The sequence below is a fragment of the Cupressus sempervirens genome, chromosome 2 (genome assembly GCF_028749045.1).
Source record: "Cupressus sempervirens isolate cs-2001-9-10 chromosome 2, ASM2874904v1, whole genome shotgun sequence".
NCBI classification, from domain to species: Eukaryota; Viridiplantae; Streptophyta; class Pinopsida; order Cupressales; family Cupressaceae; genus Cupressus; species Cupressus sempervirens.
Window position 1 is genome coordinate 228,464,573 of NC_143119.1, and position 25,825 is coordinate 228,490,397.

Consider the following 25,825-nt stretch of genomic DNA (forward strand, 5'->3'; position numbering starts at 1 on the left):
TTCATTTGTTTCACTCTAGAAACTTCTCATAAAATCATAATTAAATTTATCTCAAAATGGTTTATCTTAAATTCTATGTCATTAGCTCATCAAAATTATTGTCAACACATTGTAGACAATTCAAAAAATTAACGTTGTCAACTCAAATTCATCAAATATTCCTTAAAACCCTTTATGTTGTCACTCGGCAATAGCTAACTATTGATGCTCATCCAGTACTAGGTTGCTCAGCATATACTAAATCTTTTCTCGGTTAATACTATAATCTTTTGACACTTGACACATATTTTCTTTTGCTCGGCCAGTACTAATTTTTCCTAACATTCAGCACATACTAATATTTTTTTCTTGATATATACTAAAAAATGTTCTCATCTTGAACTGAATGTTTACATTACATTATTTTCTTGGTTAGGCTTGGAAAACACATACTTATTGAAATCTCTTCTTCTTGACTTAGTTTTTGTATCCTTCCTTTTTAGCCTTAAGTAGATAAATAGTACACTATATTATCATATTTTTATTTGTTCTTAGTTCTCCTTTCATACACCATATAACTCAACCTTTCTGTAGGTACTCTTGTTATTCTTTCTTTAAATCTTCTTCATCAATCAATAAAATGATAGCATTCTAAGCAATGTATGAAATTATCTTATTGACAAGTAGCAGGTTTAACATCAGTGAAAAAATAATGATTGTTCCATGATAGGTTTCTCTTCTTCTCAACATTCTTCCTCTTGGAAATATTCTTTTCTCAACAATCTCCCTCTTTGGCATTGAAGGAAAACCAATACCAACAACAATACCAAAAAGAAACTTAATACCTTTTATTGAAATCTATCCCTCTATTAGGTTTTTTTTTCTTTACAATCTCTCTTCATCATATAAATTTATCCCTAATATCTCTAATAATCTCCTTCTTACTACAATATATTCTCCTTCTTTCTTCTAGTAAACTTCTCCCTCTTTGACAATAATGTGAAAGATTTGTCATACATTCATGCAGATATCAATATTTCAGGTTTCCTTTATAAGATTATCCCTCTATTATCTTTCTTGCGACTATAAATCTTTTTCTTCATCTCCTTCCTTACTTTAGATAGTTCCTAAAGTAAGATCCACTACATCAAACTAATAGTTGTAAAGTATGTCATTAAACTTGGTTGATACAGGGCACTACTCTTACTTTTTTAAGTAGCTTGAGATAGGGGTGTTACCCCTAATTTACTTCTAAGATATTCATGTGCGTCTTTATGTAAAGCATTTGTGAATTTATTAGCTATATGTTCCTTTGTATTCACATATTCCATTCTCACTTCCTTGTCTTGAATCAACTCTTTCAAATAATGATATTTGATTGCAATGTGCTTTTTCTTTGTGTGTATAATAGGATTCTTATATACATTTATAGCACTTTTATTGTCATAGTAGATCACCACAGGTTTAGTAATTTATTCCTTCATTCCTTTGAGTAACTATTTAATCCATACCACATTTGTACAATTCATTACAATAGCCACATATTCAGCTTCAACAATAGATTTTGAAATACAATTTTGTTTCTTACTAGGCCAAGAAACTAATCTTTTTCCTATAAAAAATGATCCACCACTTGTACTTTTCTTTTCATCAATGTTTCCATTCCAATCAACACCTATATAGGCTCTCAGTTCAAATTTTTCATTCTTCTTATAGTATAGACCATAGTCTTATATTCCATTTAAGTATCTCATAATCCTTTTAATAGCCATTAAGTGATTCTCTTTAGGAGTTGCAGAAAATCTTGCAACAATCCCAATAGTTAGCATTATATCAGGTCTGGTATGAACTACATATTGTAATTTTTTGATAATAGACCTATACAATGTTTGATTTACCTTAGAAGAATCATCATTATGGATAGTTTGTGTCCAGTCACAATAGGAGTGCTAACTATTCTTGAATATTCCATACCAAAAATTTTCAATATATCCTTTACATACTTGGAATGAGTAATATAAATACCATATTTCATCTAATATACTTGTAGTCCAACAAAGAACTTTATTTCTCCAAACATAGACAACTCAAATTATTTCATCATTTCATTTGCAAATTTCTTATGTAATGTATCTTGTCCTCTAAATATGATATCATCAACAAATATTTCAGCTAGTAAAATTTATTTACCATCTTTTGTCTTCAAGTATAGGTTGTTGTTTTCATCAACCTTCTCAAAACCAATCTTCACAAGATAATTATGCAGTATTTCATACCGTAATCTAGGAGCTTTCTTTAAACCATATAAAGGTTTGTGCAATCTACACACCATGCTTTTACTGTTTGGATCAAAAAATCCTTCAGGTTGTTCAATGTAAATCTCCTCTTCTATTATACCATTTAGGAATGTTGACTTAACAAAAAATTGATAAAATTTGAATCCTTTATAAGAAGAATAAGCAAGAAAAGTTCATACTCCTTCCAATCTTGCCACTAGGGCAAATGTCTCCCCATAGTCAATTCGCTCTTCTTGTGCATATCCTTTGTAGAATAATATTTCATTATTCCTTGATACATCACCATTCTCATATAATTTGTTTCTATACACCCACTTTGTTCTAATAACATTCTTGTCATCCGGTCTAGGCACTAGTGTCCAAGTTTTGTTCTTCTAAATCTAATCAATTTCTTCATTCATGGCTTGAATCTTGTCTTCATTCTCTAGTACATCCTTCATTGTTCTAGGTCCATGAATGCTTGACAAACATGTGTCATTTCTTAGTTTATTCCTTGTCAATGTTCCATCTTCTTTTCCTCCAATTATTTGTTCAATAGGATGATATCTTCTAACATATTTTGATAACCTTGGCTTTGTTATTCTTTCTTCAACAATAGGTTGTTCATGAAGTTCAATCTCAAGTTTACTTTGTACTTCTCTATTAGGTAACTTGAAATTTCTTTCTTGTAAATTGATCTTGGCATCAGAATGTAACTTAGCATTTGACTATAACTTAACATCCATTGTATTGATTTTGCAATAACTAATTCTTATTGATTAGCAACTTGGTTCATAGTTTCATCAGCATTAGTAGGCATTCCTATTGATCTCAAGTTGGTTTTGACAATTGAGTGTCAACACACTTGAGATATTTACTAAGTTCATGCCAAGCCAGTAACACATGATGAGCAATGAGTGGTGAGTCACTCAAGTGACAAGTGAATAGTTGATGTTAAGCAAGTTTAGGTGCTAAGCCAGACAAAATTATAGTAAGTGTTGAGCATCAGTATTATCAAGTCTCAAGTAACATAGAATGGACCTAGTTGTTTGTGATGACACAAACAACTATGTAAATTGTTTTTATGCCAACTTATGGATAGATCTCAAAGCTTTGATGATAAGGATGAATCTATTTTGGATTCCCTTTGCAATCAACATGCAACCAATCAAAAAATTGGAATGGTTAAGTGGCTAAAAGAATGGATCTCAGTCATAGATTCATACCTAACCCTAAGACACCAAAAGTCTTTATAATGAAGATGAAGGCCCATAATTCATAATGAGTGAGGAAGTGGTGTGAGTGAAAAATTGAAGCGAGAAAAGGGATGAATTGATCAGAAGGAATTTGAGGTGACTTAGAAGAAGGAAAGAATTGTAGAATTAGTTTGCAAAATAGAGGATCAAGGATACAACACTCTCATATTAGATCAAGAGGATCAAGATGGACAAAATTGAGATTTGAAATCAGCAATACCAGATTATAAGTTCTCAGATCAAACATTCTACTATTACTTTTTAATAACTATATTAGTAGAGTGAAATCTTTTGGACTAATATATACTTAACAATCATTGTGAACTCCTTTAATAGGGTGTTAGATCAAACATTCTATTGTTACTTTCTAACAACTCTATTAGCAAAGTGAAATCCTTTGGACTAGCATTGACTTAATAGTCATTGTGAAATCCTTTGAATAGGTACACTTCTAACAAGGTGTGAAATCCTTTAATAGGGTGGAACTTAATAGTATCTTGTAAGCCTTTAACAGGTCAGGCCTTTCACAAGGAAGATCATGAAAATGGTCAAACTATGTAACCTTAATAGGTGACACTTTATTGCTGTAGTAGTGAAGCATTGTGGTGTCATCCCCACCCCAGTTTTACCTTCTCACTTGGAGGATTTCTAGGTAATCATATCTAGTGTCAAGTGTTTATGTGGATGCATTTACTTTAGATGTTATTTCGATTTGTTAATCCATCTATTATTTGAAGTTAAAAGTTTTATTGGTTAAAGATTAATACTTTTGATTCACCCACCCCCCTGCCCCCCTAGAAGTATATGTTTTCCATTTGTAATTCCAACAATTCCTTTATAGTAGTAGATAAAGGTTTTTAAATCTTTATGTTCCTTCTTTTTCCATCTTCATCCATTTCTATATATTCATCAATTTTTACATTTGAACTTTCTACAACTTTGTTAGTGTTAGTATTCAAACACATATAAGCTTTACTTCTTGTGGAATATCCTAGGAATATACCTTCATCATGTCTAGCATCAAGTTTACCTTTTCTATTGTCCTTTAGAATGTAACACTTTCTTCCAAATACTTTAAATTATTTAACATTGGGTGAGTATCCATACCATAATCCTAAAGGTGTAAAATTTGTACCTTTCTTGACTTGTACTTGGTTCAAGGTATAGACAGATGTACTAAAAGCTTCTCCATCATCTCAAGATACAATCTTCTCCATCATGAATGTTCTTTCATCTAGTCCATCATAGATCTATTTCTCCATTTAGTGATTCCATTTTGTGGAGGGGTCCTAGGTGCAGAAGTTTTTCTTTTGACTCCTTTTCCATTGTAGAAATTATTGAATTCATTTGATGTAAATTCTCCACCTCTATTAGATCTCAAACACTTTAAGAATTTACTAGTTTCCTTTTCAACTCTTTCCAGATACCACTTAAACATTTTAAAAGAATCAAATTTTACTATCAAAAAGATTACTATCATCATTCTAGAATAATCATCAAAAAATAGAATGAAATACTTATCAGATTTATAGATTTGCACATCAATTGGTCTATATAGATCAATGTGAACTAATTCCAAAATTTATTTTGAAGTGTGAGTATTACTCTTAAAACTAGACTTTGTCATCTTTCCTAATTGACATTGTTTGCAAATCATATTATCAAGTTTCTTCAATTTTGGAAAACCTTTGACTCTTTTCATCTTACTAATACTAACCAAATTGTCAATATTTACATGACATAATCTTTTGTTCCATAGCCACACATCATCAAATTGTACAACAAAACAAGTTTCTTCATTCATGTCAAGATAAAATAGATTACCTCTTGTCTGATCACCACTTCTAATGAGTTCTCCATCATCATCATAGATCTTAGCCTTCTTGTGTTCAAATTCAACTTTGCATCCTAAAATATTCAAGTGTGACACACTCAATAGATTATAGGTAAGTCCTTCCACATAGTAAGTGTTGTCACACAAGATCTTGTATGTCAATCTTATTGATCCTTTTCCTTTTATTATCTACATGGTACATCATTACCAAATCTAATACTATTTCCATTATAATGCTCAAGGGTTTTGAACTTACTTTTGTCACTAGTCATATGATGATAACATCCACTATCAATGATCTATCTATCACTTTTTCTCACATAATATTCTAATCAAGTTGCCTCATCTTCATTAGAATCATCTTTGATAGAAACATAGACAACTTATTCATCATGATCATCTGATTCATCATTAGATTCTTTTTCAGTAATGTAGCAATCTTTCTTCCATTTTTCTTTATAGTCTTTGTTACTCTCATCTCTTCTATTTGTGTATTTGTCTCCATTGTTGTTGTTTTATTTCTCAAGAAATCTTGTTGCAATATGGTCAACTTCATTACAATTAAAACATATGATAGGTAGCTTAACTTTGTATTTTCATCTAACTTTGTGAAATCTCCTAGCCAACATTGCTTGAAGTTTATCTAGATCTTCCTCATATGTCTCACAGTCACTAGAAACATGTTTCACCTTTTTCTTTTTCTTATCTTTAGGTTCTTTCAGTATCAGTTTAGCTTTGAAAGCATAATCAACATTCTTAGATTTGAAATTATCAAAATTTTAAAGTTCAAAAGTAGTCAGTCTACCAACTAGTCTTTCAAGGGTCATATCATTACCAAGAGTACATCTCACTTCTTGTATAGTAGAGACTCTAATAGCATAGATAGGAAGTATGGTTCTTAATACTTTAATGATTAGAGTCTCATCTTCAATCTTTCCATTTGATCCTCTGATTGCATTTACAAAATCTTTTTCTCTTCCACAATATTGAACTATAGTTTCATCTTCTTGCATTCTCATATCATCAAATTTTCTTCTTAGACTTTCTACCTTGGCTCTTAACACATTCTTATCTCCTCCATAGATCTTCTTTAGGGTATCCCACATTTTTTTAGCACATGTACATGTTTTGATGTCATCAACTTTGAATAGCTTAGGGAAGATGCAATCTCGAACATTTCTTGATTCTGTTCTTTCTTATATTTTAGTTGTTGTGCAGTAAGGACTCCAGTCACTTCTACATATTCCATGATCATAGTTGATACTAAAAAACCTCCAAGTCCTCCCAAATGCAAATTCATCAAAAATTTCCATGCAGGAAAGTTTTCCTTGTTTAGCTTGGTTACCTACTTTCTATATATTTTGATCTTTAGCTTCAAGTAACTTCAAACTATTTCCTTCTATAGCAACAATAACTCTTATACCAATTGTTGGAATATTTAGAATAATTGAGAGGGGGATGAAACTTTTTAGTACTCAACAAACATATGTATGCATGCATTGATTGTATCATCCAATATCTTAAAGCTTTGTAAATTATTGTCATAGGTCAAATGAACATTGCAAAAATATAAACATGAAACATTATAGATTCAATCACACAATTTGACACAAAGATTTTACATGGAAAAACCCAATTTGGAAAAAACCACTAGTAACATGTTACCAAATGTTCACTCTTCTGAAATGAAAATTTTCACTTTGTGAGGAGCCAACCCTATTAAAGGTTACAATGCACACTATTAAATTTGACCTTGATTAAAGAATTTCAATCACCCTACTAGGAGTGAGCCTTGTTAGAGGACTTCAAAAAATTCCATTATAATTTCATCCTATTAAAGGATTTACTCATGAATGTTAGGTCTACCTTAATCCAAAGGATTTATCTAGACTAATATAATTGTTAGAAAGTAGTTGTAGGATTTGATCTAATAATTAAAAAACTCACTTCTAGGTTACAAATATCCAATTCACCTCTTCATATTGCTTGGAATTTATTACCCTTCATCTCAAATTTCTTGTTCACCCTTCAATGCCTTTACCTCCTTAAGCCTTCTTTCTTAGTATGCCAAATGCAAGTTCATTCCTTTGGCCACCACATGAAGCAACACCTCCATATCTCCAACTCTACACTTAGACTTAGGCACTCTCAATTATCTACTTGATTATCGCCTTGTATCCCCTTAAATAGAGCATGTTGATCTTTTATTCTTAATCAAAATCATCCATCTTAGGGTTAGGTCAAATTCATAGAATAATCCCTCTTTTCCATTTCCTTCCCTCTAGAAACTTCCCAAACAATCCTCATTCAATTCATCTCAAAATGGTTTATCTTGAATTTTGTGCCATTAGCTCATCATACTTATCGTCAACACAGTTCAAAAAATTCAAGGAATCAACTTTGTCTACTCAGATTCATTAAATCTTCTTTAATACTCTTTATTTTGTCACTAAACAATAACTGACTATTGATGCTCGAACAACTCTAGGTTTCTCGGCATATACTAAATCTTTGCTCGGTCAATACTACAATTTTTTGATGCTTGACACATATTGTCTTTTCTTGGCCACTACTATGTTTTTCCTGACACTCAGCACATACTAATATTTTTCTTTTCTCGACACATACCAAAATTTCTACTCAACCTGAATTGAATGATTGACTTACATTGTTTGCTCAATCAGGCTTGATAGACACATACTTATTGAAATCTCTTCTTCTTGAATTAGCTTATGTATGCTTCCTTTGTAGCCTTAAGTAGATAAAAAATTTATTATATTATCAAAGTCTTATTTGGTCTTAGTGCTCCTTTTATATACCATATAGCTCAACCTTTCCCTAGGTACTCTTGTTATACTTTCTTTTCAAATTCTCTTCATCAATCAATCAAATGATAGAATTCTGACCAAAGTAACCAAGTTTCTTACCAAAAAAGTAGTAGGTTTAACATTAGTGAAAAAATAATGATTGTTCCATGATAGGTTTCTCTTCTTCTCAATAATCTTCCTCTTAACAATCTTATTTTCTCAACTTTTTCATCTTGATGAACACAATCTTCACCTCTTAGATAGTGTTTCTCATCTCATTTAACCTAATGTTAAACCTATTTCTAAATGTTCTCACATTTTGAAACTTCTCTAATTGTTTGCACTTTCATTCCTAATATATCTACTTATGATCCACCTATCATTAAAAAATCAATTTGACATTCTAATCCTATAGATCTAAGTCTTCCTAATCCTATTTTTATTTTCTTCTTATGAGTGTTCTATTACAGTAAAAGGCCTAACTTTAACTTATTTATTAAAGTTGCCTTTTATCCTTTCTTAAGATTTCACCTTTATGCATAGTTGGAATTTAATAAATGGTTTTCATTTATTAAATGGATTTATCTCTTTAGGGAATCCATGATAGGATTTTATGGACCCCTTATCTCTTTAGGAGTGGATGACAAGGATTCCTTAGAGATTGCATGATCTCCTTTATATAGAGATAATCTATCTTTTAATAAAGATCTTGAGAACTCATTTCTCATTCATGAGAACACTTCTCATTTTCACTCATAAATATTTTATTTCTATTTTGAGAGTAATATATTCTTCTTTGCTTCATCTTCCTTGTAATAGGTATTTTCTTGCAGGTTATTTCCAAGATCTGTGAAGTGGTCTTCTTATCAACTTCTACATGGTATCAGAGCCACAAATTTGCAGCTTCTTATTCATGTTTGAAGATTTTTGAAGGTTATGTACTATTCAACAACAAATCTAGAAAATTGTTTCATTTTAGCACTTTTACGCTATATTCAAATGCATTTAAATAATATTGTAGTGCTTACACACAATGTTTTAGTGATGTTGTTATACTCTATAGTGCATTTATAGTGTGAAATAGAACATTTGAATTGTCAAATAATGCATTTGCATTGTAAAATAGTGCATTTGCATTGTGAAATAGTGTCTTTAAATTTTGATTTGGTAGTCAAACTTCAGAATGCCATAACTTGGTCATTCGGACTCCAAATCGTAAGCAATTTTTTTTAATTTATGGTAGGAACTCCAAAATTTTGAAAATGTAAGATTATTTTTTGCAGTTTGATCACATATTTTGAGGTATTTATAGTTTTCTATGACTATACCTACTTAATTGTCATTTTTTGCAACTTCAAGAACTCATACGAACACATATTTAAGTTCCATTTTTTTTTAAAGTGACTTTTTTTCCAAATCTATCCAAATCAAATATCAAAAGATAGATTTCTTTGAGCAAAAACTTCACTTTAAGAAAATGGCCTTATTTGGCCTCTTTGGTACTTATCCTCCATTAGATCCTTTTGTGATCTATGTGTTTTTTATTTTGATATTGTTTCATATTGGAATTTGCAATCATTAAAAAAAGGAGGCCACTTTTCTTTTTTTTGCAACTAGAAAATTGTACATGCACTCCATTATAAAGTGCCAAAATTTGCATTTTGGGGGGTGACTTATGATTTAGTGAAATTGGAGGGATGTGATCTTGTGTAAACCTAAATGCATTAACTTCTTTAAGTGTCTTAAGTGTAAGGAAATTTGCAACAAAGAATATAACCATTTCTGCATAACCCACAATAGATCTTAAATAAATATGCAATTAAAATCCACATACAAGAGAATAGACAACATACCCACAAAAATGTGACACAAGATATACCTTGGGAAACCCTCACTGAGGGAAAAAAAACCAGCCTCCAAAAGCATCTATCATCATGTATTATTCAACAAAAAAGCACCATTGCAATACAACCATGGAAGTCTTCAAAGGCATAGCCACAACCGATGAATCTTTGTGAATAAGCACGAATCCACACATCCCATGCCATGCTTCCAACCTTCACAAATTCTCTCCTTGGCTAACCTATCAAGCCTTATCTGACTTGACTCTTTCCCTTTTTCCCTTCTATCTTCTCACACTAGCAACTACCCTTGTAGCTACTTGTATAGTGACAAGTCCCACAAAATCACCAAGTGGTATTACATAAACCATGTGCTAAAACCATGTGCTACCTAACCCATTAACCCCACATTTAATATTAGAAATTCAATTATTTTCCCCAATATTAAATAATTACATGAAACATAATCACAATGTTACAACACAACTCATCAAGTATATCCCATGGGAATCTTTACATGTTACACATCTATCTAGGTGCAACATTACATAATAAAATAAAATAATACAATATAACAATATTATGCTATGTGTACAACACCCATTATCTCAACAATCTCTCACTTGTTGTATACATTGCATAGGGTCAATCTGTAACCACATAAATGAACAAGGGAACAATCCCACCTAGCACATCCACCATCATGGATCAAAGTACATCATGTGCTCCATCCTAGTACCTGCAACAAAATCAAGGTGTCTAGCATCTCAAACATGAATGATCCCACCTCCTATTATGCCACTACCATTGGACATACATAGAAGTCATCCAAAGAGAAATCCACCCAACCTATCATATTAGAAGATCATAAAATCTTGTACCACCTGAAATTCCAAGCATAAAAAATTGATCCAAATATAATCACATGTATCTGTAGTTGTAAAAATATCCATAGTTGAAATAGCACCCATAGCAAGTGCCAAACCCATCCAACTATCCATACTTCCAAAGGTATACCAAGTGAATCTCACATCATCAACATATCCAATCTGTAACTTGCAACCATAAGCCTCAAGAGAAATACCTGTCACATATATTCCAAGAAGCTCCTACTACAAAAGATAATGTCAAATCTATAACCAATCCATTCACAACATCTCAAAGAAGTGAATCCATGTAGTCTCAAGGACATCCACAACACATATAAACCAATAACCTGCAAGAAAAAATCTCATTACAAGTCTCCAATAGTCTCCAAAGCTCTCCACAACCAATAGAGGAAAGAGATAAAGGAATAACCATGTCATCTCTCACATGACATACATGAGCACAAACTAGTGGTCACAATCTCTAGCCTATCTCAAATCCAATACAAGGAAAGCCAAACATCTAGGAAGATAACCAAGACCAAAGAGAAACCATACAAATCATAACTTCTATCATGTCCTTCTGTTCACACCTCCAGATATAAACTGTGCAAGTATGATCTCCTCCATAAAACCCCAACCAAGAAGCCACAATGACACCCAAGTCATACCATATAACTAATCATGGATGTTAGCCTCTCACAAGAAGATCAAACTCATAAACCATTCCTAATCTAAGGAATATGCCCAATATAAAAATATCTCCCAAACTCAATCATCATAACAACATATGAAAATGGAGATAACCAATGCTAAACCATCTCTCAATGAAGCCTCCAGAACTAACTCATGTACCATAGCTCAAGATCCATATCCATGAAAGAAAAGCATAAATATAATGCACCTGAGAGAAACAATGGGCTATACCTCTCAAGTAGGAAACTACCAAGTACACCAAGAGTGGAATGAGAATTCTCATCAAGATATCCAAGTCTCCAACCAAGAATCATCTAAGAAAAATATCCTCTCAAGTCCATATCAAGTGAATTCTCCTTGGACTTCCTGCTGAAACTATCAACCATCCCAACAAATACTTTTCTAATCCAAGAGAAATCAGCATCACCACCATCTCTAAGTATCCATGAGCACCTATAACCAATCAATCCATGCAAACTCCAAATGCAACATAGAAATATCATGAAGTATATAGCTTATGATCAATGTACTCAGCATGAAGAAACTAAGCCAAGATCAATGTCATAGTTCCAACCATGGCTTCAAGAGCATAAACATGACAACATGATCTAAACCATCTCAACCAAAGAGATAACATGCTCCATATGAACATACTATAACATGTCAAAACTCTAAACATATATCAAGAGTATACCATGGCATAAAAATGAAACCATACTCACACCAAGAATAGCATGTTGAATGAATTCATAAATCACACCTTTACCAAGAACCCCATTATTCCTCAAGATGCAACCATGTCCATGCACCATGAAGAAAACCTTCTCCACATGCCATAAAGAACCATCTCCACACACCATTAAGATAACCAAGAACCCCATGAGTCCTCAAGATCTAACCATCTTCACACACCATGAAGACAACCAAGTGCACAATGCAAATGTCAAAGACGCTTCTACAGGAATAGGATCTAAGAAAAACCTCCAACATCTACAAACACTCAATAAATATATCAATGCCAAAAATTCCCACTCAACCATGGTTCCAAGTCACCTATGGCATCATAAAATCCATCTCCTACATGAAGACCCTCCTGGTCTACAATCATACAACTAAAGTGCTAGTACCAAGTGAAATCAAGATCTCCAACCAAGAAGATACAAACCAAACCAGGAACTAATCATACATTGTCACCTCATCACTATCACAAGTTCCCATTAAACCATGTATCCAAGCTATTCATGACATCATGATGAAAAAAAATCTTCTGACTATGAAAATCAACCAAGGAATCAAACCATCAAAGAACTCAAAGTGCATATCCAATCATGTCATACCAAAATTCATGGCACCATGATCACATTGCTAAACTAAGAATCTAACCCTCAATATGTCTAACCTGTCAGCATAAAATAGTCAAACACAACCCTCCACCATGATTGTACCTAGTAACAACATCTCATCCCTTCTACATGAAGAAAAAATTAACAAATCATATGACTTAGGGCATATACAACCCAAATTGAAGCCACCAATCTGAATATGCATCAATAATAAAAGATCAATGGCTAAAGACAACTCATAACCAAGCTATAAATACAACTTGTAAGTATACACTGCTTACAATATTGCACAACTTTTAGACCCAACACGTCATCATACATATCCAAAAAAAACATAGATAACTATATCATCATGAGACCAATCTAAAATATGAATTGGGTATACAATGACATAAAATCCTACATCTCCAAATATACAATGTGATAAACTCACAATGCTACTATAGTCAATATATACCATAAACTATTTAGATTATTATATCACCAAATAAACCATGCAAAATTTGCACCAAATCTGAACCAATGTGTAGAGCTCTATAAGAAATTTTTGTTGACTATTCAAAGTCAAAAATCTAACTTTGTATGCCCAAGTTATGCCCTAAATTATGCTCAAAATAAATGACATCTAAATTTTGAGCTCTTAAAAAAATGTCAAAATTATAGAACCAAAGCTAAACCAAGTTGTAGTGCTCTAAATTAGCTTTCCAACACCTATAACAAATCTGAAATGTGATATCCTAAGAGAAAGTTATGGTCATTTTATGAAGACAAACTTTTTACCATTTTTACTGTGATTTTTTTTTGTGATGAAAAATTCTGACGGGATTAAATTTGATAGCCATCATGGGCTAAAACTAAAAAACTCTTTCTATTCCTCTGAACATGGCCAAACAAGGGCATATTATATAACAAAATTTATGGAAACATTGACCTAAATCCAATGGTGACGTATGTTTTTACCTAGGAGTTCATTTCTGCAAGCTCCCCCTAAAACTCTCATTTAAAAGAAAACATCCAAAAAATTCATTTGACCAACAATTTCACATGCCCAAAATCTACCAATATCCCATCATAACACCAAACCTAAAACCCTCAAATCTACAATAAAAACTCATATATCTTGCACTTTCTTTTATCCTCTCATGCATTCCCATGAATTCAATTTAGAGTTATAATAATAAAACTATAGCTCTGATACCACTTGTAAGGAAACTTGCAATAAAGAATATAATTATTTCCATATAACCCATAATAGATCTAAAATAAATATGCAATTAAAATCCACATACAAGAGAATAGACAACATACCAACAAAAATGTGACACAAGATATACCCTAGGAAACCGTCATTGAGGAAAAAAAAACCCAACCTCCAAAAGCATCCATCATCATGTATTATTCAACAAAAAAATACCATTGCAACTACAACCATGGAAGCCTTCAAATCCATAGCCACAACTGAGTAATCCATGTGAACAAGCATGAATCCACAGATCCCATGTCATGCTTCCAACCTTCACAAATGCTCTCCTTGGCTAACCTGTCAAACCTTGTCTTGCTTGACTCTTTCCTTTTTTCCCTTTTATCTTCTCACACCAAAAAATACCCTTGTGGATACTTATATAGTAGTAAGTCCCACAAAACCACCAAATGGTATTACATAAACCATGTGCTAAAACCATTTGCTACCTAACCCATTAACTACACATTTAATATTAGAAATTTAATTATTTTTCCCAATATTAAATAATTATATGAAATATTATTACAATGTTACAATACTAATCATCAAGTATATCACATGGGAATCTTTACATGTTGCATGTCCATCTAGGTTCAACATTACATAATAAAATAAAATAATACAATATAACAATATCATGCAATGTGTTCAACACCTATTATCTCAACATTAAGTTAACTAGGAAATCACAATTTGAACTCTTAATTCCACATAATTAAATATAAAATTAACTTTTTGGTTGGATTATTACATTGTGGGGGAAGTTTCTTTCTTACTTTTTGTAATTTACATTAGAAAACTCAAACTTCTTTACTTTTGAACCCTACAAAAAAAATGGCGGGTTCATCTTTAGAGTTTCTCACTCTGAACAATTATCATATCTGGAAAGCTTATATGGCAAGACATCTAAGATCACAAGGATTATGGTCTTGTTTGGATAAGGTTCAATCTTAGTTTAAATGTTCTTTTGAGGTCATGCAACACAGGAACAACATGGATCAAGCTATGAGTTTGTTATATTTGCATGTTAGTAATAGTCTACTCTTTCATCTAGATGGTTGTCTCACTCCTCAAGCTATATGGATAAAATTTGAAGGACTTTTTGGCACAATAAATGAGTTAAGAGAACTACAAATTAATGCAAAGTTGACTTCTTTGGTTCCTAATTAATTTCCCTCTATTGAAGATCTCTTGATGAAATCTAAATCTATCAAATCTATTTTAGAAGGTTGTGGAAAGATCAAGACTAATCAAGAGTGAATTTACCTTATTCTTTCAAAGCTTTGAGGAAACTTTTAGATTTTCTCATCTACTTTTCACTCTACTATGGATACTTCGGGTTCTAGATTCACCATGCCTACATTTGAGGCTTTTCTTTATTAGCCAACTAGAAAGCAAGCCAAGATTACATAGTTGGACTCTCTAATAGGATCAATGAACAAGGAATTGGTTGCTTAGTCATCTAAGGGGAGGTCAAAGAAAAAATTGAAGCCCAAGAAAGATTTTTCTAGAAGTGATAGTTCCTCTAACCCACCTTTGAAGAATACTTCAAAAAAAATAATTCAATCCTTAAAAAAGTAAATCTTCTAAGTCTAGTTAGTCTTCCTCCAAGACTGAGAAGTTTACAGGTGATCATTGCAATTTTTCTGGCAAGGAAAACATTTAGTTTACAAGTGTTGGAAATGGTTAGAGGCTTTAGAGGAAGCAATGCAACAACATCATGTCTCCCCAACTTAGCCTCCTTCTACAAGGAAAGGCCATGCTCTTCATGCATAAGCCTTATCTTCAGGGTCTTCTTGGATCATTGATTCAAGTGCTTCACACCATATGACACATTCACATCATTTGATCACCACCCTTTCCCATAGTGATACTTCACATATTGTAGTTGGTGACTCAACATAGCTCCTATAGACACCTAAATTTTATTACCTCGCTTTGGTAATCTAATTTAGCCATCTCTAAAGGCATCATTAATTAAATACCTATTTAATTAATCCTTTTCCATCCCCTAGCTAATTAATTTAATTAATCATCTATAGTCCTAATTGATAAATCAAATAACCCATTATTTATCAATTAATCCTATTCTCCTATCTAATTCCAAAAATCCCAAATTTATTAAAATCACTTTAATAAATAAAGCCCTGAAATCCTAATAATCCTAAAAAACCCCATTTAGCCTAATCCACCCCATCCACCCATACTAACCTAGCTTAGCCACTAACTTACCCACCCTCATAAATGCCATCCACTTGCCCATCTCTAACATCCTTAATCTAATCCTATTCCATCTCTAAACCCATCCCTTAATCATGTGCACAATCCTAAACAAGCTTAAGAATTTCCTAAGCCAAGCCAAAGTCTTCCCTCAAAATATCCCAACCACCAAGCCTCGAATGCTCTTACAAAGCCATGAATGACTCTTACAAGCTCATTTATTGCTCTTACAAGCCATTATGAGGGTATTTATGATATTTGAGCCTCCTTTGTTGACTCCTCAACCCATCTTGCTCCAACCAATAACCCTGTGACATGTGTCACTCCCTGATTGGCCGTAAAGAAGCACAATCCATGTGCTCTCCTCTCATGCAATCTAAGACCTCCATGAGCTTTTGTCCATCCTTGCATCTTAGCCCTCAATCCCTCAAGCTCCTTGCCTATAAATTGAATCTCCTCCCAAGCCATTTTAACCACAAACCATCAAGTAAATTCATAATGCCATTTTGAGAACAATTTTCACATCCATATCCAGTATCCACATCCAAAATCCAACTCCATTGAAGCAATTTGAGTATTTGAGCATACATCCCTAATCTACATAATAGACATATCCCTACATTAAGTGATCATCCTCATTGAGAGAGTCTATCCATGGCTCATATTCTCATTTGAGGACTTCACTTTGTCTCTCTTATATGTTATGGTAGTTTAATGTGTAAATGCTTTTGTTTTCATTAAATTAGTATTTCTAGCATATTAGATTAGTGTATACATTTTGGCATGCCTGGTGGGACCCCGCAAGGGTAATTTTAATCTTCATTTTGCTAGTTTCACATACTTTTTCATGTTTTTACTAACCATAGGAAACTAACGTTTTGTGCTTTAAATTTTGTGTCTTTGTCTTGTGGTTTTTTCTTGTAGGGTACTATTGACTACCGTAGGAATGCGCATACAACTCTATAAGTAGTTTTGACCTAGTCAACTCTAAGAAAAAAACCTTTTTTGCATCCCCATGAAAACAGGAATGCGAACTCGCGACCGCGAGAACGAGTCATACTACGGTGAGCTCATGAACCCATAGCCCCAGGAACGTAGAAAGACCAGCGGCAATGCGAAAAAACCAGGCCAACTAACTTGCACATGCTATTAAAACTAACCAATGAACCCGTCGAAAAATCTTCCAGTGGGAACGCACCTCAATAGAGTAAGATCGTCATTCCCACTTGCGAGAATGCTGACTTCTTTCTATCTTGAATTTTTAAAACACATGGGATCTTTGTACTCTTCTGAAAGGAAGAAAGTTTGGTTTGGTGAAAGTGGTTGTACCATACCAAGTATGTTGTAGATGGCTCTATTGATAAGTACAAGGAACATCTTGTTGCAAAGTGATTCTTTGCAAGTTGAGGGTATTGATTACTCTAAGAATTTTTTCCATGTTGCCAAGACGAATTCTATTCATTTTGTCCTTTTACTAGTAGCTTCATAGTGATGGCCAATCTTTTAGATGGATGTAAAGAGTGCACTCTTGCATGGTGATCTTTATGAAGAGATCTATATGGATCAGCCTTAGGGATTTTTTTCCAAATTCTTCATTAGTTTGTAGGCGTCAACATTCATTGTATGGTCTCAAATAAGCCCCTCAGGCTTAGTATGAGAAGATCAACTGATTCCTACTTTCTACAAACTTCATCTAATGTCATTCTAATCATATAGTGTAAATTCACCATTAGGGAGTTGATATTGTGATACTTTTTATCTATGTTTATGATCTCATCATTATCGGTAGATCATCCTCCATGATTTAGAGTATTCAGAGAGCATTGATGGAGCAATTTGAGATGATAGATCTTGGTCTTCTACAATATTTTTTGGGCCTACAAATTACTTAGACTTCCAATGGTATTTGCATCCATCAATAGAAGTATGCTCTTGATATGCTCTAGTGATTTGACATACTTGATTGCAAGCCTTCCTCTACACAATTTCTATTAGGTCTTATTTTTTCTACCACTTGTACTACTGCTTCAATGGATCCCACTTTATACCAAAAATTGGTTGACAATTTTTTGTACCTAAAACATACTCATCTTGATCTCTCCTTTGTGGTTAGTCTTGTTTCTAGTTTTTCCCATGGTCCTCATGAGAGCCATTGGAAATTTTCCAAACATACCTTGAGGTACATTTAGGGCACTACACATTTTTGCATTCACTATACTATAGGATCTAAAAACATTGTTGGCTTTATTGACTCAAATTGGGTCAGTGATGCTGATGATAGGAAGTCTAATTCTGGCTTTGTTTTTTTGTCTTGGTTCTAGTCCTATCACATGGTCTTGTAAGAAGTAGCATGTTATTGCATTATTATCTACAAAGGTTAATTACTAAGCATCGATGTTACCTAGTCAAGAGATTTTGTGGCTTTGATAATTGATGACTAAGTTTGGGTTTCCTCTTGATAGTCCCACTATTCTTTGTTGTGACAATCAAAGTTCCATAAATATTTCCCACAACTTAGTGTAGCATCAATTTACTAAGAATATTGAGATCCATGTGCACTTCATCCGATAGTTGATTCAGGAAGGTGTTCTCATCTTAGAGTACATTCCTATAAAAGAGCATGTTATCAAAATCTTCACTAAATGTTTTCCATCACTACACTATCTTGAGTTGTGCACCATGCTTGGGGTAAAGGAATTTTTCCTTAGGGGTTCTTAGTGAGGATTTCCTTCCTTTTTCATTTTTTTTAGCATATTTATTCATCTCTTTTGGACTATAGTGTTTCCCATGTGGTTTCTTCTATTTCTATAGTTTATAGAGATTTGGTTGTAATTGGGTACCTCATTAGGCCATCTTGTCAGGACCCAAATTTTTCTTCTGCATTATCGCTCATCTTAAGGGCAGATGTTAGAGTAAATGGCCTAACTCTAACTTCTTTATTAAAGTTATCTTTTATCCTCTCTTCAGATTTCACCTTTATGCATAGTTGGAATTTAATAAATGGTTTTCATTTATTAAATGGCTTTATCTCTTTAGGGAATCCATGATAGGATTGCATGGACCCCTTATCTCTTTAGGAGTGGATGAAAAGAATTCCTTTATCACCTTATCCTCCTTAGAGATTGCATCATCTCCTTTATATAGAGATCATCTCTTTTGTAATACAGATATTGAGAACTCATTTCTCATTCATGAGAACACTTCTCATTTTCACTCATGAATATATTATTTCTCTTTTATGAGTAATATCTTCTTCTTTTCTTCATCTTCCTTGGAACATGTATTTTCTTGCAAGTTATTTCCAGGATATTTGAAGTTGTCTTATTATCAACTTCTACATGTTCCATGTGCTTCATTCCTTCATCTATGCCTTCTTATCATATTGTTCCCTTTTCATATTCCAATCTTCCTTCAAACAATGCTCATATCATACTTTGTGCTTCTTCCTGTAATACCCCAAAATTGGCTCATTGCCAATATACCAATTTTGGTCTATTTCTAATTAATCCTAAGTCCTATTTCACTAGGAAAATTCTTATTCTACTACTCACTGCTTGACTTAATTGTCAAATGCAGAAAACCCTAATCTGCATTCAGCATGCTTATTATATAATTCTTATAGTGTTTACTCATATTAGTCACATTAAACCTATTGATTAATATTTAATTTAATTATTAAATATTTATCCTTTAATTAAATTAAATTATATCCTAAGGCTAATGTACTATGGAATTAAATTTATTTAATTTAATAGATATGCCTATTTTAATTAATTTAAAGAAAATTATTTAATTAAATGGAGAACTTACTTCTAATTAATTAAAAAAAGTTATTTAATTAAATGGGAAGTCATTCCTAATTAATTAAATGAAGTTATTTAATTAAATAAGAAAAGTGCCTCTAATTAATTAAATAGAATTATTTAATTAAATGAAAAAGGTATTTATGAGAGCATATCTCATTTTATTAAATTAAATATCTCTCCAAAATCCTTCTTCAGTTCAAAAAGGGAGATTCTTAGTTCACTGTTGATCAAAAAGGAATTAAATCAATTAACTCCTTCTTTTACTCAAATTAAATCAGTTAACTCCTTATTCTACTCAAATTAAATCAGTTAACTCCCTTTAATTTGAGAATCTCACTTTATGACTGAACTTCACCTTTAATCCTAACCGTTGATTGAAATTGATCTCAACCGTTGATGGATTCCAGGAAAGTCTATTTAAGAGACCCTCATTTCCTCATTACAGAGGATGAATTTGGAGAATTTGTATCGAATTGCTGCTGGAATTCATACTCACTAGGACTCTATCGCATATCGCAGCGGTCGTCCTACGGTGGAGTATAAGCGCTGGTCCCAATTTGCTCATATTTTATATACATTTGCATCCTTAGCTTAATTTCATTTAGCATAATATGCATATGAGTAATCTAGTTTCCTTTACTTGTTCTTAGATTAGAATGCATTTCTCATTCCAGATTAATCTGCATAATCATATAGATTAATTTCATTTCTTAAATCCTTCATTCTTAGAGGGTTTGGTTGCTTAACACCTCGAATCTGAGGATATCTAACAAGCAAAATCCCTTTAGATAAAAGGCAATAGGTCACCTTGCCGGCTGATTTTTGGATGAACAATCCAATGTTCATTCCGGGATGAATCTGCATACAATGACTGTGTTAAAGTGTGTGTGTTAGCATAGGCCTCATATTCATGCATACATTTCTAGCGCCCAGCATGAGGCTAAGAAATCAATTTTCTGGCCTCATTCTTTTTGTTTTGCATTTTAGCTTTTTATTTATATCTTGTTTTGCAGGTTTGTCTTGTTGCAAGTTTGAAGACACTTCAAGAAGGCATCCAACAATGATGAGAAAATGAGCATTTGAGAAACCTCTTCCTCTTCTCCTCTTAATCTTCTTCTATTTCTCTTCTTCTTCTTCTTCTTTCTTCCTTCTCATGTTCTAAAGTTTTAAATTAAAAAAATTTGATCAAAATTCTAAAAAGTATACCAACTTGATGAATTTTGGTCTGAAATTTTTACTAAAGGTTTTAGACAATAGGGAAAAATCACATGCAAAATTTCAGATTTTTCTGATTAAAGCTTTATTTTATATATATTTTTAATGATTTTTTCATATGTGAATTATTTGTGCTAGTAAAATAACATGTTTTGATAAGATTTTTTTTTGTAGATTTATGAAAATGTCGGGCATTCACAGTAAAAATTGTAAAATTTTTGGATCAAAATTGGAGTTTTAGTAATTCATTAATGGTTTTTTCATTGAAAAATTAATTTACATAGAAAATCATTGAATTAAAATCTAAAATTTTTACTGAAAGTTTAGGATGATTTCTAGATATTGCAATTAAAAATTCAGAGTTTTCAGATTTAAAATATATTTTTATTAATTCTTTTATGGTTTTCCATAAAAAAATTAATTTATAAAATAAATCTCAACATTTTGATTTGAATTTTTATTGCTAATTTGGGACACTTTCTGTAGACTACAGTAAAAATTTCAGATTTTTTGGATCATAATTCTATTTTTAATACATTTTTTATTTGTTTTCATAAAAAAAAATTATCAACTCATGATGCAAATCTTGGAATTTTAATCAATAATTTTTATTGCAATTTTTTTGGAAAATAGCAAGGAAGAAAGAAAGGCCATCCAAATATGACAAAAGAAAGCAAAAATAAATAAAAATGCATCTCGCTTTTGCTAGCTTTGAAAACAGCACAAGAATTGTTAAAAATTAGGTAAAATCTACTAAGTGCGTTGTGAGGATCACCAGGTAACCTTCCTCAGCTGATAACACTTCATTTGGATCTAAAAAAAACATCTCTCATGTCAAGCTTGTATGTGTTTCCTTCCATATTTTCATTTTACAACACATGCATAATTTGATACTAGGGTGTGATCTCCATTAGTATTCATTTAGCAAGCTTAGCTACTAGTGATAGATTTAGATAGCTATTTTGGGTTATTGGACTCGCTAAATTTGCCGGCCCCTCATTTCACCTTGTGGTTGCAAGATCAGCACCATGTTAAAGGGGAGGGGTCTACAAGAAAGAAGCGTTAAATGCTCCATAAGGCAACCCTTTGTGCTTTCTAGAACTCACTAGTTTCTGAGTTGTGGACTCATTTTGGCTTATGTGAGGGGTTAAATGTTCCACATATTTGGACTCACCTTGCATTAGTTAAAGCATTAAGTGTGCCATCTTGTGCTCTTTGACTACTTTTGGATAGATTTGCTTTCAGAAATTAACATCTGTACACACATAGTAATTAGGCCCCATGAACACTATTCATGGATCTTGAGAGAGTGGGTTCCTAGGGAAACTCCTCTCTACAATGGATTCCTTGTAGGTGGGGAGGATAATTTGAGCATCTTGCAAATAAATGAGTCTTCAACTTGTTGATTGAGGCATCCTTTCCTTGGAGAGGTTGATAGATCATTGGAAGTTGACATCATAGATATTTAAGAGATAATCTTAGTCTAGCATGTCATATTAATCTGCTTGCTTTGATTGGGCTGAAAGTGTAAAGGTGTCAAAACCTTGGATCTAGAAGCTAAGTCCCCTTGTGGTACACTATTGTGAGTCGATCACCTTTAGAGAGGGTTAACCGTAGCAAACAATCCCTCTATAGGGAAAACTGCGTGGATGGAACCTCGAGCGGTAATAGCCATTTTTGACATGGTAGTGACAACCACTATATAAATGTCCTTGTGGAAGAAATATCCATGGGTGTGGTTCATTGTAGGTTGTTAGATCTCCCCAATAGCTCTTGAAGATTAAGTTCTCAGACTATATTGAAACCTCAGTGCATCGGGATTGGAGGTCACCCCAGTGAGTCATAAAAGTTGCAGAGTCAAAACATTACTAAAAACCTTAGAGAGTCTAAACTTTTCACTTTCTAGGAATGTGTGCAATGATTGCAAAACTCTTTGAAAACATAAACAAATAGCTCTCCTAGGGATTAGCACAAACTAAGTCACTTGATTGTTCATGCGCAAGGTTGCTTTTGCCCTTGCTCATTATTTTTAGACGTGCTTGAAATCACCTGCTTGTTGTTCTACGTGCCTGTTTATCTACCTGGTTACTGAAATGATCAAAATTTGTCAAAACATTCTGCCTGTTAAACTAAAACTATCAAAACAATTCAACTTTTCACTATAGTCGTGCGACAATTAACTTTAGGGACTTGTTGTTCTATTTTCTAACCAAATCTGAGATCCTGTCTCATGCGACCATTATAGATTCTCGCGCGAAACTCTGTTAAAATGCTACCAAAAACTTGTTAAAATTGGTCATTTCCTGCACTTCTTCGCGTGACCTGGAGCACATTCTCGTGTGAAATTTTTATGCTATCTTGAGTCTTTGCATGGCCCTGTGTACTTTCTCATGGACCTCTGAGAGGATCTTCATGCAAGATCTTAAGTCTGAACTATCTAGTTAGTTTGTTAGAGCTATCTGTGCTTTGTACCAAGTTTGTTTCCTACATTGGTTTACTATTTCTCTATCTGAAAATAGTCCCAAACAGTGGCATCCTGCTTAGCTAATGACTTGTGATCCATACTTTAACTAATCTTGTCTCTCTGTTATCTTTCTCTTGTCCTTTAGTGCTTGTTGTACTCCATGTCATGATAGTCATAATCTTTGGCTATTCTAGCCTTCAAATTAGACTATTCGTACCTTAGTATACTGCACTCTTATCTTTTTTTTCTGAGACTATGTTCTAGTGTGGTCCTTGTCTAAGCTTTTACTTTTTGTCATTGTTTATGACTGTGGCAACTTGACCTATGTTCTAAAACTTGGCTGTCACTACTTGAAACATAGTACATCAAAATGGCTAACAACAAATGCACTAAATCCAATATTCCTAGTGAGGAAGAAAAGCTACTTATTACAAACATGAAGCAACAAATCCAATCAATGAGTGCTCAACTTCATAGACTAAAAGAAGAGGAAAACACATCATCGAACAAATTCTCCTTACAAGATTATTTACCTTCCTATAATTTTGAGTCCAAGCCATCTCAAAACAATCTGCAAACACCCAAGAAATCTAGAAATATTTTTGAAGAAAAACCTTGGGAACCTAAACCAAAGCATGATTCACCCCTTTGGGAAGATCTTATGAATCAACATTGGAAGAAATTCTTCAAAAGAAACTCATTACTTTACCTAAGCTCACTTTGGTGGGAGTTTCCTTTATGGTTAACTATTGTGCCTATCATAGACATAATTTACATAAAACTTCACATTATAGGAAGCTAAAAAACAAGATCCAAGATCTCTTTGACAATGGCATAATTAAAAAATCTAAGCTCTCATCTACTAAAGATTCTACTCTCAAGAAGGATCAACCTCATGAAACCATGTCTATTAATGGTTCAAACGCAACTTCTACTTCTTCCAACATACATTCACCTTCTAAATTGTCCAATCTTTCCAACACATATTCACCAAAAGAACTCACTACTCCCTGAGTTGACTATGTCTACCCTCAAAGGCTGCCTCTGAAGGAAACTCAAGCTAATCTTGACTTAGCTGCAAACCTCTCCCATACTACTCAAACCAAATATCCAAAACATCCATGTGTTGCTCCTCCTATTATCCTCACTCCAGCTATTCCTCCATTTTCCCTTCAAGAGCCTGTTATGCAGACTCCAGAAATAGATTCAAATACAAATTCAGATACTCCCTTATCCTTGGAATTGGTTTCATGTCAAGAGGACAACTTGAATGATGGAGAAACAAGTGTTGATCAAGATCAAGATTCATTCATCACCTTTCAAATCTTCCAAGATCTCATGCCTCCATCTCAAGAGTCACATAGTCCTCCATCTCCCATGTCATGCACCTCTACTAAGCAAGATCAAGATATTCCTTCCACGATCCCTAAGGAGACTATTAAAGACCAAGAGAAGGATACTTTTCCTATGTTACCTAAAATTCCGTTTGAAGAGAAAAGTGTTCCCTCACCCTCTTTCCCTACCTCGCTACATCCACTTCAAAATTATACTCAAGCCTTAAGTTCTCCTATCAAAAGTGTTTCTTTTATAATAGTTACTCATGAGTCTATTAATGGTCTGGGTCATATTGCTCACTCTAAAGATGCTGATATCCATACTCATGGTCCATTCACACCTTCTAAATCTATCCTTAGTCCCTATCCATCTAAGCTAAAACCTTCAAGTCTTCCATCCATATTGGGACCTTATGTTCCTCTATCTCCTACTTCCACTCTTAGCCCATTACACATTCCTCCTACCCTACCCCAAGATCAACAAAGATACACATACTTGACCTCTTCACATTCACCTTTCCATCTAAACCAATTACATTGGCCTCATTCATCCACAAGTCCCAAGTCCTTTGGAAGTAATTTGGATGATCAACTCAAACACAAGTGCATGAATCCATCCTCAAAAGTTCACTATGTCTCCTCTAA